This window comes from Bombina bombina, chromosome 6 (genome assembly GCF_027579735.1).
Source record: "Bombina bombina isolate aBomBom1 chromosome 6, aBomBom1.pri, whole genome shotgun sequence".
Lineage (NCBI taxonomy): Eukaryota > Metazoa > Chordata > Amphibia > Anura > Bombinatoridae > Bombina > Bombina bombina.
Genome location: NC_069504.1, coordinates 563,580,121 through 563,594,149, shown reverse-complemented (window position 1 = coordinate 563,594,149; position 14,029 = coordinate 563,580,121).

Genomic DNA, 14,029 nt, shown 5'->3' with positions numbered 1-14,029 from the left:
ATAGTGTTTGCGATGTGGGAGTGCGGCAGATTAGGGGTTAATAATTTTATTTTAGTATTTGCGATGCGGGAGGGCCTCAGTTTAGGGGTTAATAGGTAGTTTATGGTTGTTAGTGTACTTTGTAACACTTTAGTTACGAGTTTTATACTACAGTTTTGTAGCGTAAAACTCATAACTACTGACTTTAGATGGCTGTACGAATCTTGACGGTCGGTATAGGCTGTACCTCTCACTTTTTGGCCGGACAGGCAAAACTCGTAATACCGGCACTATGGAAGTCCCATTGACAAATTATTTTTTGAAAGGTGCGGTACTTACGTTGCGTTACGGCCCAAAAAGTGTGCGGTACAGCTATACCTACAAGACTCATAATAGCAGCGGTAGTGAAAAAGCAGCGTTAGGAGCCATAACGCAAAACTCGTAATCTAGCCGAGTAAGAACTGTAGTGCAAAAATGTTTATTCTGGGATTTGAGAGAAAATTTCATATATGCCCATGGAACACCCATGTTCAGCCCATTTTACGAAAAAAACAACAATTACGCTTTGTATTTTATACTTTTAAGTACGAATTTCTTGCTTTTTTTTTAATCACATCCAGGCTGACATGTCTGGGGTTGCTATGTTCCTTTTACAGAGTAGGAATGCCTGGCATTTTTAGGTGGGATGAGACTAATATGCTTCAGGATAGTTCTGTTCTTTAAAAGACACAATTGTGCTAAAATAGGCTGCTCTCCTCCAGCAAATGGGAGAAAGATTAGTTATAAATGGAAAGGATGTAACTATTAAATGAATCATGCAATATCATTTCAAATAGAAAAATGGTCTCAACTCAAAGATTAATAAACAAAATTAGTGCTCATAATTTATATATATATATAGATGATTAAAACTTAAATACTATGTAGATAACACATTATACCATGCCAGGATTGGTAACACAAAAGGTCAGTGGAAGCTAAATAAGATCGATGTACAATTTTTTTTCCCCACCAATTCATCACTCACTCTCCATTTACCCTGCCTTATATCAGACTTATTTCCCTTCTCCCTCACCTTCTGTGTCCATTCCCTCTCCTTTAGATTGTAAGCTTGAGAGCCTTTCTACCTGTAGACCACTTTGTATTTAAAGTGAACTACTACTGATTGTGCTCAAGGGCAGGGCATTCCTCTCTTTTTGTATAACTCAATTATTGCACCTACAACTGTAATGTACTCCTATTGTACTTGTTTGTGTATGTAATGCATCCCTGTAATGTTTTATTCTTTCCATAGCGCTGCATAATCTGCTGGCGCTTTATGAATAAATGATAAAAATAATAAGTATATACCTCAATGGTATGGACAGGGTGTACTTTATTTTTGATAACTTAGTGATACTGAAGTTTATACCCGTTTAACACATAACCTGACTCACTGAAGAGTTTAGGGGCATTTTGTGTGGGTTGCTTTCTCTGGGGCATTATAACACATTCTATAAGGAATATATTTTACTACAGTCTCCTATTATTCCCATATTTTTACTTTTTGCCTAAACTGCACAAAAATATATGTCATCCACCAGGAAGGGCCTATTATATCAGGGATATGTTCTCTTAGTGCCTAATGATCAAATATTCTCCTGCTTAAAGAGAAATGATAGTGCATACTTCACAGGGGCTGAACTCACTGAATGCTATAAGAAAAAGGGCGGAACTTTGAAGTCTCAGAAAGAAGAGAGATGCCCGTCATAAAGCTCACCATTCAGATGGATATCTCACAAGGTTCTAGAAAGGCAAATTTTGCTGCACTTATCTAGGGGGTGTTTTCTGCATTTATGTATGTAAAATAGAGACAATCCCTTTGCAGTATAGCACTGCATAACATGAGCATTGTGTTACATTTACTTTTGGGCTTTATATTTTATATTTCTTCACACTCAAGATAAGGTCCTTTAGGTTTAATTACATTTAAGCTTTAGAATTTTTATTGAGGTTAAATATAAGATACAACATACATGCGATATTTCAAGAATGTGTGACTACAGAAAAGAAAAAATCAAAACAGGCATAATGCTGCAAATATAAAGTCATATCAATATCATCACAACAAGATTTAAATTTGTATAAAAAAAACTAAACCTCACATTTTCAAATTTTTCTTGCTTTGAAATGTACTGAAGATGTATATTACTTATATAACGTAGAGAGTCAAAAGATGCTTCCTTAAAGGGACACTGTACCCAAAAAAATTTCTTTTGTGATTCAGATTGAGCATGAAATTTTAAGCAACTTTCTAATTTACTCCTATTATCAAATTTTCTTCATTCTCTTGGTATCTTTATTTGAAATGCAAGAATGTAAGTTTAGATGCCGGCCCATTTTTGGTGAACAATCTGGGTTGTCCTTGCTGATTGGTGGATAAATTCATCCACCAATAAAAAAGTGCTGTCCAGAATACTGAAACCAAAAAAAGCTTAGATGCCCTCTTTTTCAAATAATGATAGCAAGAGAACGAAGAAAAATTGATAATAGGAGTAAATTAGAAAGTTGCTTAAAATTGCATGCTCTTTCTAAATTACAAAAGAAAAATTTTGGGTACAGTGTCCCTTTAACACCCATATGTAAGAGCTTGCAGAAAATTCAGACTTAAAACGCAAACAGGAGCCACTCAAACTTGAGTATGAAATTAGAATGTAATATCTGAATCAACCATTCTTCCCTTTGTTGCAGTACAAACAAATATTGAAACAATACATTGATTATAAAACCTGTGGTGCAAAGAATTATTGACTTAAATTAAGGGAGCATATATAAAACTAGTAAAAAGTTAAATATAAAATATGATTGTATATGCAGTATTTTACAAGGGAAACTGCACAGGACATTCTAGACATACTCACATATGCCAGAGTTTAACATATGGGGGGGGGTAGGAGACCAGCCATAGTATAAAGAAAGATAGGAGCAAGCTTTTATAATGCCTATTAGCAGAAGGAGTACTATAAGCTTGTTGCATTATATATGTTTAAATACTGGAGATTAATGGGCGATAATCAGAGTAGAAATGACCTCTAAATAAATTTTGAGACTGTTTCTGAGCTGGTATAATATATTTAAATGTAGCTTATATTAGTTCAAGGTAAACGTGAGGTTGACTATACCGAAAAAAATAAATAAAGATAAGGTTCGGGAGCATACGTCAACATCTGTGAAAGGGAAATACATTAGGTCTGTGCTATTGTTATATAGAGAATGAAATTCTAACTGTAAATATAAAAAAGAAAATTATTTTCTTCTCTCTTGAACCAACCCTGCCGACTGGGTATGGGCCCTGTACTCAGCAACAGGTGGCTATTTCAGTTATTAGGGAACTACCACAATAAAAAGCTACACAAACCTCACAGAAACGACTTTGAATGTTCTCTCTTTACCTAGTGAACATAAATGCTGCATAGTAAATTAACATATAGGTTACTACATGACCTAAGTTATCTCAAATAAGCTCAGTTAACAGGAATATATAATGTATAGTAGTTAAGTGAGGTATGCATGTAAGTGGTAAACATTCTAACATTTAGCCTCATTATGTAAAAGCCATCTAGCCGGACTAGTATATAAAATGAGTAGTATATAGACAACACTAGCTCACTAAAATTGGCTGCAACACTTGTTTCTGTGGACAATTTCAGTCAGACTTATCACATTGCCATCAAACAGTGTAGCATGGGGAATATAAGATAGTGTTCCCTGTCTCAATAGAGTAAGGTGAGAGGCTAAATGTAGCAAAGAAGTAGATCTTATTAATAGCTACCAATATGTTAGATGCCATGATAAATTGCTTGACTAGCGTGAATCGCTGGTATAGATGATCTTGACTAAATGTCCAGCACAGTGTCTCTGCAAGTGCAGCATGATGTCTGTCGAGCAAGCAGCGCAGCTCTTCAATGATTGACAAGTAAGTCGCCATGCTTGTTGTGCAGACTTGTCTATGTGGATATGCCTTGGGTAAGAGAAGAGCCCTTTGTCTGAAGGATTTGAATGCTGTCCACTCAAACGTAACCACACTCAGTGAAGTAGGTAAGAAAATAGTCAGAAAATGGCTGTCAAATGTATAACAGGGCCAGAAGGAATATTTCAAAAGCGCTGCATCACAGTTCCAAAATGGCGCCTGCCCGACTTCACAAACTGCTTAAGAAGAGACCGGGATCCAAAAGTGAACTGGAAAAGCGTTACTCATCCCAATTGGGAGCATAATGAGCACATACAGTTGCCTTATCATTGTGGTTATTATCCCTCATGATTTGATGAAGATACGATAGATTAGCTTCTTGACGATGAGGAGCAGCTCAAACATGCAACCGCTCCATAGATAGCTGGCTCCATCCCCCTCAGCTTTGGACTTTCTATTTTGTATTGTAATGCATTTAGATTAAGTATACAGCAGTGATTTCACAAATTATGATTATACTTTAAGAGTTTCTTTGTATAGGGGGACTCAATGAGAGCTCCCAGTCTGGCGCCTCCGGTCTCGGCAAACGCCTAGAGCAGCAGCTTCCATCTCTGGTCTACCTTCAGCTTTGGCTGCAGCTCTTTAGGCATGTGCTGCCTAGATTTAAAAGGGCCACATCTTAATTACAGGAACTCCCACCTGGAGGACTCAATTGTGGGAGTTCTTATAATAGCTCACTTTACCCTTTTACTCTGGGCTGAGTTATTGCCTTCCAACCTGTGAATAAAAAACATACTTACCTGCTACCTGTCTATGCTCACCTTGTGTCAGAGACCAAGCATACGTTCCTTGCACCTGTCTATGCTCACCTGGTTCCTGAATGCCAAGCAGACTAGCCTGATACCTGTGGTATTATCCACTGCTTGACTATTTTGTAAAAATGCTCAATATCTTCATATTCCTTTTTGCCACCTTTTGTCTCTTTAACAAACTACTTTATTCAATTACTCCTTCCCCCTCACCACTAATGTTAATTAGCCAATCTCTCTCTTAACCTCACCTTACTTTTCTATTCATGAACTTCACACATTCCTAAAGACTCTCTCTCCCCCTTGCACCTCATCCCAAAACAGTATCACTACTGCAAATCTGCATCTCATCTCATGTCACTCTCCCTCTTGCTCATACTAGCTGCTGGTGACATCTCCCTTAATCCTGGTTCCCTACAACTTCCTAGCCTTGCACACCCATGTGCGCCTTTCAATAAATTTCAAAAACAAAACTCTGATAACCTTAATTTCATTCATCTTGCATCTAAAGCCACAACCTCCTTCACTTGTGCACTCTGGAACTCTCGCTCTGTTTGCAACAAGCTCACTTTTATCCATGACCTCTTTATCTCCCACTCTCTCAATCTTCTGGCTCTCACAGAAACCTGGCTCTCTCCTTCAGACACAGTTTCCGCTGCTGCACTGTCACATTGGGGTCTTCACTTCAGCACACTGCTAGGTCTGGTAATAGACATGGAGGTGGTGTTGGTATTTTATTTTCCTCTCGCTGCACCTTTTAACAAATACAACCCTTCTCTTCCCTCACATTTTCTTGATTCGAAACACACATGATTCGCTTAGTCTCTCCCATTTCTATACGCGTTGCAGTCATAGACCTCCCCCCTGGCTCCCCAAAATTATTTCTAGATTACTTTGCTGCCTGGCTGCCTTATTTCCTTTCCTCAGACACCCCTACCCTCATTCTTGGCAACTTCTTCATCCCTCTTGACAATCCCACCACCTCCACTGCAAAACAACCTCTGCAACTCACTTCCTCTTTTGGCCTGTCTCAATGGACTGACTCTCCCACTTATAAAGATGGTCACTCCCTTGATCTAATCTTCAGCTATCGATGCACTATCTCAAACTTCAACAACTCCTGTTTTCCTCTTTCTGACCATCATCTCCTCACTTGTAACATCACCTCCCTCCCAACAACTCTCCCTCCCTCCACCCCTTCCACCCCTCACACCAAAATTCACAGAAGAATCAAGTCACTAGATCAGCAACAGCTCACTAGCTCTCTCAAACCTCTACTCTCTTCTATCCCCTCCTTTTCTTGCCCTAATAAATCTGTCTGCCACTATAACTCCACCCTTATATCGGTCCTTGACACTCTGGCCCCACTTACCATAGCTCGGAAATCATACACTCATCCTCAGCCCTGGCATACACCCCTGACACGGTACCTACGCAGATGTTCCCGTACTGCTGAGCGACACTGGAGAAAATCTCGGAGTTCAGCTGACTTTCTTCACTTTAAGTTCATCCTGAACTCTTACTATTCTGCCCTTAATCTCTATAAGCAAAATTACTTATCTACTCTTATCTCTTCCCACCCCCACCTCCTACTATAACTTCTCTCTTAGCTCAATATTTTGCCAGCAACTTCAACAACAAAATCGACTCTATCAGAAATTAAATCAGCTCTCAACATACTACCAGTCTCCCACCCCTTCAAAAACTCACAATCAACCAAAACCCACATAGCCATAAACTTAGCTCTTTTGCCCCTGTTACAGAGAAAGAAATTTCTGTCCTTATACTCTCCTCTCGTCTCACTACCTGTCCCTTCAACCCCATGCCCTCACAAGTACTCCCCTCCCTCTCTTCTTCCCTTAGCCCTATATTCACACACATCTTCAAACTCTCCTTTAGCACTGGTATATTTCCCTCATCTCTTAAACATGCACTGGTCACACCTATCCTCTTGATCCAACCTCCCCATCCAACCACCGCCCTATTTCTCTACTCCCTCTTGCCTCAAAGCTTCTTGAAAAGTTATTTTATGCATGTCTATCCCATTTCCTTACATTAAACTCCCTCCTTGACCAACTGCAATCTGGTTTTCACTCCCTTGACTCCACAGAGACAGCAATTTTTAAGATTACAAACAACCTACTTACAGCAAAATCCAAAGGCCGCTTCTCTCTGCTTATCCTCCTTGATCTGTCTGTAGCCTTTGATACTGTCAACCACCCTATTTTGCTCCAAACCCTCTAATCCTTTGCCATCTGCAACACTGCTCTCTTGTGGTTCTCTTCCTAGCTGTCTAACCGTACCTTTAGTGTAGCCTTCTGTGGGGCATCCTCTGCCCTGTTACCTCTTTCTGTTGGAGTACCACAAGGATCTGTCCTTGGTCCCCTTCTCTTCCCAAGAGGTTTCTTAATAAAGTCCCACAGATTTCAATATCATTTGTTAGCTGATTACACCAAAATCTACTTCCCTGCACTAGACCTATCTCCTTCCGCTGATGACACCAAAATCTACTTCCCTGCACTAGACCTATCTCCTTCCTTGCTAACCCATGTCACTAACTGTTTCTCTCATATCTTATCTTGAATGTCCTATAACTACCTCAAGCTAAATCTCTCCAAAACTATTTTCCCCCCTTCTTCCAAAATCTCCACCCCCCCATTTCTCTATAACTGTTGATAACTTCATCATTACCCCTACTCTACATGCTCAATATCTTGGGATCACACTTGACTCAGATCTTTCTTTCACTCCTCACATTCAGTCCTTGGCTAAAGCCTGCCGCTTCCACCTTAAAATCATCTCTAAAATTAGATATTTCCTTACACAAGACACAACTATTTTCATTTTAATCCACTCTCTCATCCTTTCCCTCGACTACTGCAACTCCATGCTCTCTGGTCTCCCTAGCTGCCACATTGCTCCTTTACAATCCATAATGAATGCCTCTGCCATGCTCATCTTCCTTACATGTCGCTCCTCATCTGCTGAACCTCTCTGCCAATCCCTTAACTGGCTTCCTCTTGCCTCCAGGATTTAACACAAAATTCTCACTGTGACATACAAAGCCCTCAACTGCACTGCTCCCTGCTACATCTGAGACCAGACTTTGTCTCCAGATACTGTACCTCCCACCCCCTTTGTCCGCTCATGATCTCCTACTCTCCTCCACTCTTGTTACCTCCTCACATTCCCATTTACCAGACTTCTCCAGACTGGCTCCCATGCTATGGAACTCTCTGCCACGCTCTACAAGACTCTCCCCTAGTTTTGAAAGCTTCAAGCTCTCCCTAAAGACTGTACTCTTTATGGATGCCTACAACCTACACTAACCCTCCTATCCCCACTGCTGTCCCCTGAACCCCTTAGCATGTAAGCCTATGAGCCCAGCTGTTTGTAGTTCACCTTCCTAGGAGCCGACTACAACAGTGCAACTCTCGGCAGGGTCCTCTACCCATTTGATCCCTGTAAATGTTATCTTGTATACCCTATGTTTATAGCACGGAATCTGTTGGCGCTCTACAAATACCTGATAATAATAATAATAATAATATGCTCAAATTGTTCCAGAGATAAAGCATACTTTCCTTGTACCTGTGTATGCTAACCTTGTTCCAGACACCACGTAAACCTACCTGATACCTGTGTATGCTCACCTTGTTCCAGAGACCAACAATACTTAATTGGCACCTATATATGCTCACCTGATTCCTGAAAGCCAAGCAGACTTGCCTAATACCTGTGTACACTCACCTTGTTCATGAAGCTGTACCTATATGGTATCCAATGACAGTCTCACAAACAGTACCCGCTGGGTATCCTGTGCCTGCTGACAAACCTGTATTTACCATACCAGTGACAGCCTTGCTCAAATAATATGGAAGGGCACAAATAGATTTGTTACACTTAATGTTACATCTTTGTTCATCTCTGACCATACTGACCATATACATTATTATTTTTTAAGAGTACTTTTTATCTCCAAATTGAACAGTAATTGACAAAATTTGTACCTTCCTATGCCAACCTGGATATGGGTTTGTAGGAGTTGCTCTATGTCTATGTAGATAGAAACCCCTTTAATTCAAAAAAATGTTTATTGATGAGCTTTTCTTTTTTGGGAAGGAGATAAGACAACAGCTAACAATTCTCTGGATTATTTAAATGACAATGATTTGAATTTACAGTTTACTGGATTACAACATGACAAAATAACACAATTTTTTTTTTAATATTAAGTTGTTAGCTAATAGGTATAGCAAAAATACAGAAACCTGACTATTTTGCAAACCCACAACAGGTAATAAGATTTTGAATTTTAAGTCCTGTCATCCAAAACATACATTATAAACCATGCCTAAGGGTCACTATATTAGGACCAAGCACTTACGTTCATCCAATGATATGTATCACACAATTAAAATATTAAGTAATAAGTTATTAGACAGAAGCTATAACAGGCTATTTTATGCAAAACAAAAGAAAATTAGATCAAATAACAAGGGATGCCTTGTTGAAATATGATTCCTGTAAGAGGGCACAGAGGCACAGTGTAGATCAAAAACTCACCTTTATTACTACGTATAGTTTAAAATATTCACATATTTGTAATATTTTTAAAGACAGTTTACCAATTCTTACCATGGCTCATGTAAGAAAGGATGTGATTGAACGTGGCTGTATTTTTGGGGGCAAAACAAAACTATAGGAAACCTGGCTGCTTCATCCAGTATCCCTGGAATTCAAAGGACTATATGGTTAAATATAAGAAAAGGTTTCTTTAAATGTAAAGCATCAGGATATTTTTGTGGTGGAAGGAGACATTTTTACTTCTAGTGTAACCAATAAATAATATCATATTAAATATAGGTTAAACTAAAATTCTACTTGTGTAATATATCTACTTACAAAGCAGGGGGTGCTGTATGCAGTAAGAAGGTAAAACAATGATGGCACTGAAATATAGGGTACTTTATGCTAGGGATATAGTCCTATGACTAAGTGCCCAGTGTAGGCACGAAGCACATCAAGTGATTGTCCGTGTCACGCTCCCATTCAGTTTGAATAAAGGACTATATTTTATGCTTCTTGAGTGCTGGCCATTTGTTTTTCTTTGGCTCTGGATTTTCAGAAGGCTCAAACATTTTGGCTGCACCCATAGCAACATGGGAATTGTAGTCTGCCCTCCCAGTTTCAAGTCTGGTATCAAGGTCTGTGAGCAGCACGTTTGTAGCAGCGGCATTAGAGTGACGATATAGAGAATCCTGATGTATTCAAACCAGTTGTTAAACATTTTAGATTTACAGCAGATTTATCACTCCTACACATTCAAGCCATACATTATGTCTCTTTAATAAAAAATAAAATAGTGGTAAGGAATATGCTTTAAGCAAAAAACAATTACAATGGATATTTTTTCTTCATACCAAAATTCCTTTATGTATAAATGTGGAAGCAGATGTCAACTTGTTTTGTTTAAATTTGAAAATCAAATATTAGTGTTAATCATTTATATATCAAACCAAATAATATTATATCTTTGAGGTATTTATAACATTCTAAGGGCTAGATTACAAGTGGAGAGCTAAATTATTGCGCTCCCGCAAACGGGCAATAATTAACAAGCCATTACAATTAGCGTTCCGAAAATTAACTAGAGATTAGATCTCTGGTTAATTTTCTAAAAGTGCCCCAAATGCCCTCAAAATAGAGGGCATTATAGTTTTTAACAAAAAAAAGTGAGCCGGGGCGTAGCCGTGCAGGAACATGGCTGCACAGTAGTAAAGCTCCGTGGACTTTCCTCTTTTAACGGCCCCCTTTCAGTAATAAAACCACTGTGTGACAATACCAGAGTGGATCCCGGGACAGTGAACATAAGGACAAGTATCCCGGAGAGATACTATGCTGAAAGAAGGTAGCGAAACTACGAGACCTGACCGTGAACATCTCTGCATAACCGCCATATTAATGGCCCACTCATCAAAACCCTTAACGGCTCCGCTGTCGCCACACAGTGAAGGCTTGCCTAGCATGATACCGAAGGGACCAAGGTCCCTAACGTTAAAGACCGCGGCAGTAGAGTTGAGTGATATCACGCTGACAAGAACAAGGTGAGGCCCGTGTGCATGATCCTTTTTCTTACTGCGTACTTACTGCGCCCCAACAGAAGGCCGCACTGTAAAGTGCCGGGAGCTTAAAACAAATAAGGAACGCAGCCATCACTATATACCTAACCTTTATGGGCAATAAACAGTAACTAGAGATATCGCAACCCAGTGATTTTATCCCGTAACAGTAAACACTAAAGCATTGATAAAACCCAGACTTCAGCTTGATTACTTCCTTGCTAAAGCTGACTTTTACTGCTGGCATCACCAACAACTATGTACCTGCATAATATACATCAACATCACTATGTGATATAAAGATAATAAATTAAATTAATGCAGAATCTTAACTCATAAGTCTGAAAAGACTAAGCGCCGCCATACTCTAAACATATTACTGAGTGCCTCAACATAAAAAGATGTGTAACTAAGACATCAATTACTGTCCTTATTTTAAGAGGCATCAGTTACCTCCAGCACACACTGGAATTAAGCGCTCATTTCCATATATAACCACTAAGAACATTGGACATCTTAAGAAGAAACTTTGTCTGACAAGTGGAACTACACTGCCTACTCCCTTTATGCACATGGCAACAAGGAAGACTAACAGATCTTCAGCTAGAAAATCTACTTTCAATACTCCTTCAGTAAGCTCCTTTTTCCAAACTACAGAACAAGAGCTATCTACAGACCTAGATCAAATCAGTCAGACCGACGAAATGGCAACACAACCTCCTATAATACCTTCCATGTCATCATTTGACCAGCTATCCAGAATACAATAGCTGCCCTTCCCTCTAAAACAGATATTGCTGACTTGAAAACCTTCATTAAATCAGAAGTTTCTTCTCTCCGAAAATATATAAACGAGCTATGTTCGAGAATTGAATACCTTGAAGAAGGACAAGACAACCTAAACTCACTAGTCAGTGATAACACTCAACATCTCAATAGTCAAGACTCTGTCATACAAACCTTACAATCAAAAATGTAAGATCTTGACAATAGAATTCAGCGCAGCAACCTAAGAATAAGATGTGTAAGAAATTACCCAATAAAATTTACTTGATTACTTACTGCAACTTTTTAAACAATTGCAACCCTTATTAGAACTATCTGAAACATCCTTATAAAGGGCACAAAGGGCTTTGAGACCAAAACCGAACCCTGCCAACCCCCCCCCCCCCCCACGAGACTTAATAATGAAATTTGCCTCCTATCAACACAAAGAAGCCATCTGGAAACAGGCACAAACCCAGCGTTCCATAACCTTCCAAGGTCATACAGGTATATCAAGAGCTATGCCCGACAACTATTGAAAAGAGACACTCTCTCAGGTTTATAACCTACAAACTGCAGGAAAACAATGTAAAATACTGTTGTGGCTACCCATTAAGCCTCCTAATCCAAAAAGATGGCAAAACTCTTGTATACAAGGGCCCTGATGACCTCGATACTCTCTCAAAAGGACTGAACATAACCTTCTCACAATCACAGCAAACAGAACGAACAAACCATCTCACTACGCAAGAGAACTTTCCCAAACCTCAATGCTCACAATGGAATCAAGTGTCTAAAAGACGCAATACTGACTCACCCATAAAATGCATAGATTTAAAATACATCATCTGAAGGACACTAACTTACGTGACTGCCACAACAACTCAAGAAGGTTGTATACATACTTATTATTAGGTTTAGACCTAACAATCTGTCGCAAAAGGCAATTAGAAATTTAAATTTTTCCAAACTGTTATTGTTAGTGTTTATGGCTAATGACTTAGTTAGCATTTTATAGTTCCGACAGCAAAACCACAAAAATTTAGAGTCTTGAGGTTACAAGTATTTCTTAACAATCTACATTATGTTGTTTCACTTAAAGAATGTTGACTGTTTATTATAATGTTGTTTATTTCTTAAAAAAAAAAAAAAAAAAGGAGGTCCGGCTGCTTGCACATGGAGATGGAGCAAACATAAGAAAGACCTAACACACAGCAATCTTACATCTTACGTTAGAGGGGGGGGTGCGGTTTCTGCATGGGAGCAGCAAGACCAACACATATTACTACCATACCATCACACACTATAATGAAAATACCTTAGAGGGGCCGACAAAGAGAAGACGCTACCTCAACCAAGATATCTATGACAATGTTAATGTTATTATTTTTTTTTTATGTTATATTTACTATTTACTGTTTATTCTTATGCTGCTGTATCTGATAAAAGGCCTATCAATCCACCCCACACTAAACTCACTTGTACACATTATGGGCTATACATTTACGACAAATAAAATACCATCTTCATTTTACTCATGGTTAAATAAATCGCACAATCTCGCACCTAAAAAAATTAACAGTTCATGATCTCTGGAGGGTTTCTTACCCTGACAAACAAGTTTACACCTTTTATTTATATCCCCATAAAATATACTCCAGAATCGATTACATCTTTACAGATGTAACAGGCCTCTCATTATTTAACTTGACTCAAATCTCCTCCATAACATTGTCAGACCATGCCTCAGTTATAGACTCCCTAACATGACCATCTAAACCAATCCACAATTTCATATGGAGACTAGATGAGTATATATTATCAGATCCCTTAGTAACCCAACAAATCATTACTGAATATTTCCTCCACAACTCCATATCGGAAGTATCCCCACTAAATATATGGGAAGGCCATAAATGCATAGTGAGGGGAGAAATTATTGCTATTAAAGCATCTATACTCAAACAGAAATGTACTTATTTATCAACTCTACTCACTAACATAGAACATTTGGAGTCACAACATAAAACAAACCCTGCTAACCATAGCCTATTAAGCTCCCTAAAATTGGAAAAAGAAAAATTAGCTACATATTATAATAAAGGGCATAAATGCTAAACATTACACCTACAACAGTCCAACTAAAAAGGCCGCAACAAAGCTGGTCGATCCTTAGCACGATACCATAAACAAAAATCCCAGAAAACCTATATACTACACATTAAAGATGACCAGAATAAAACACACTTCTCTTCCCAATCCATAGCTAATACCTTTAGCGACTACTTCCAAAAACGATATAATTTAAAGAAAGCAAAATGACCAATCAACAAATACAAGTGAAACAAAATTGTTGGACATAAACACATATCTATTTTCTTTACACTTACCCCATCTCACAACCT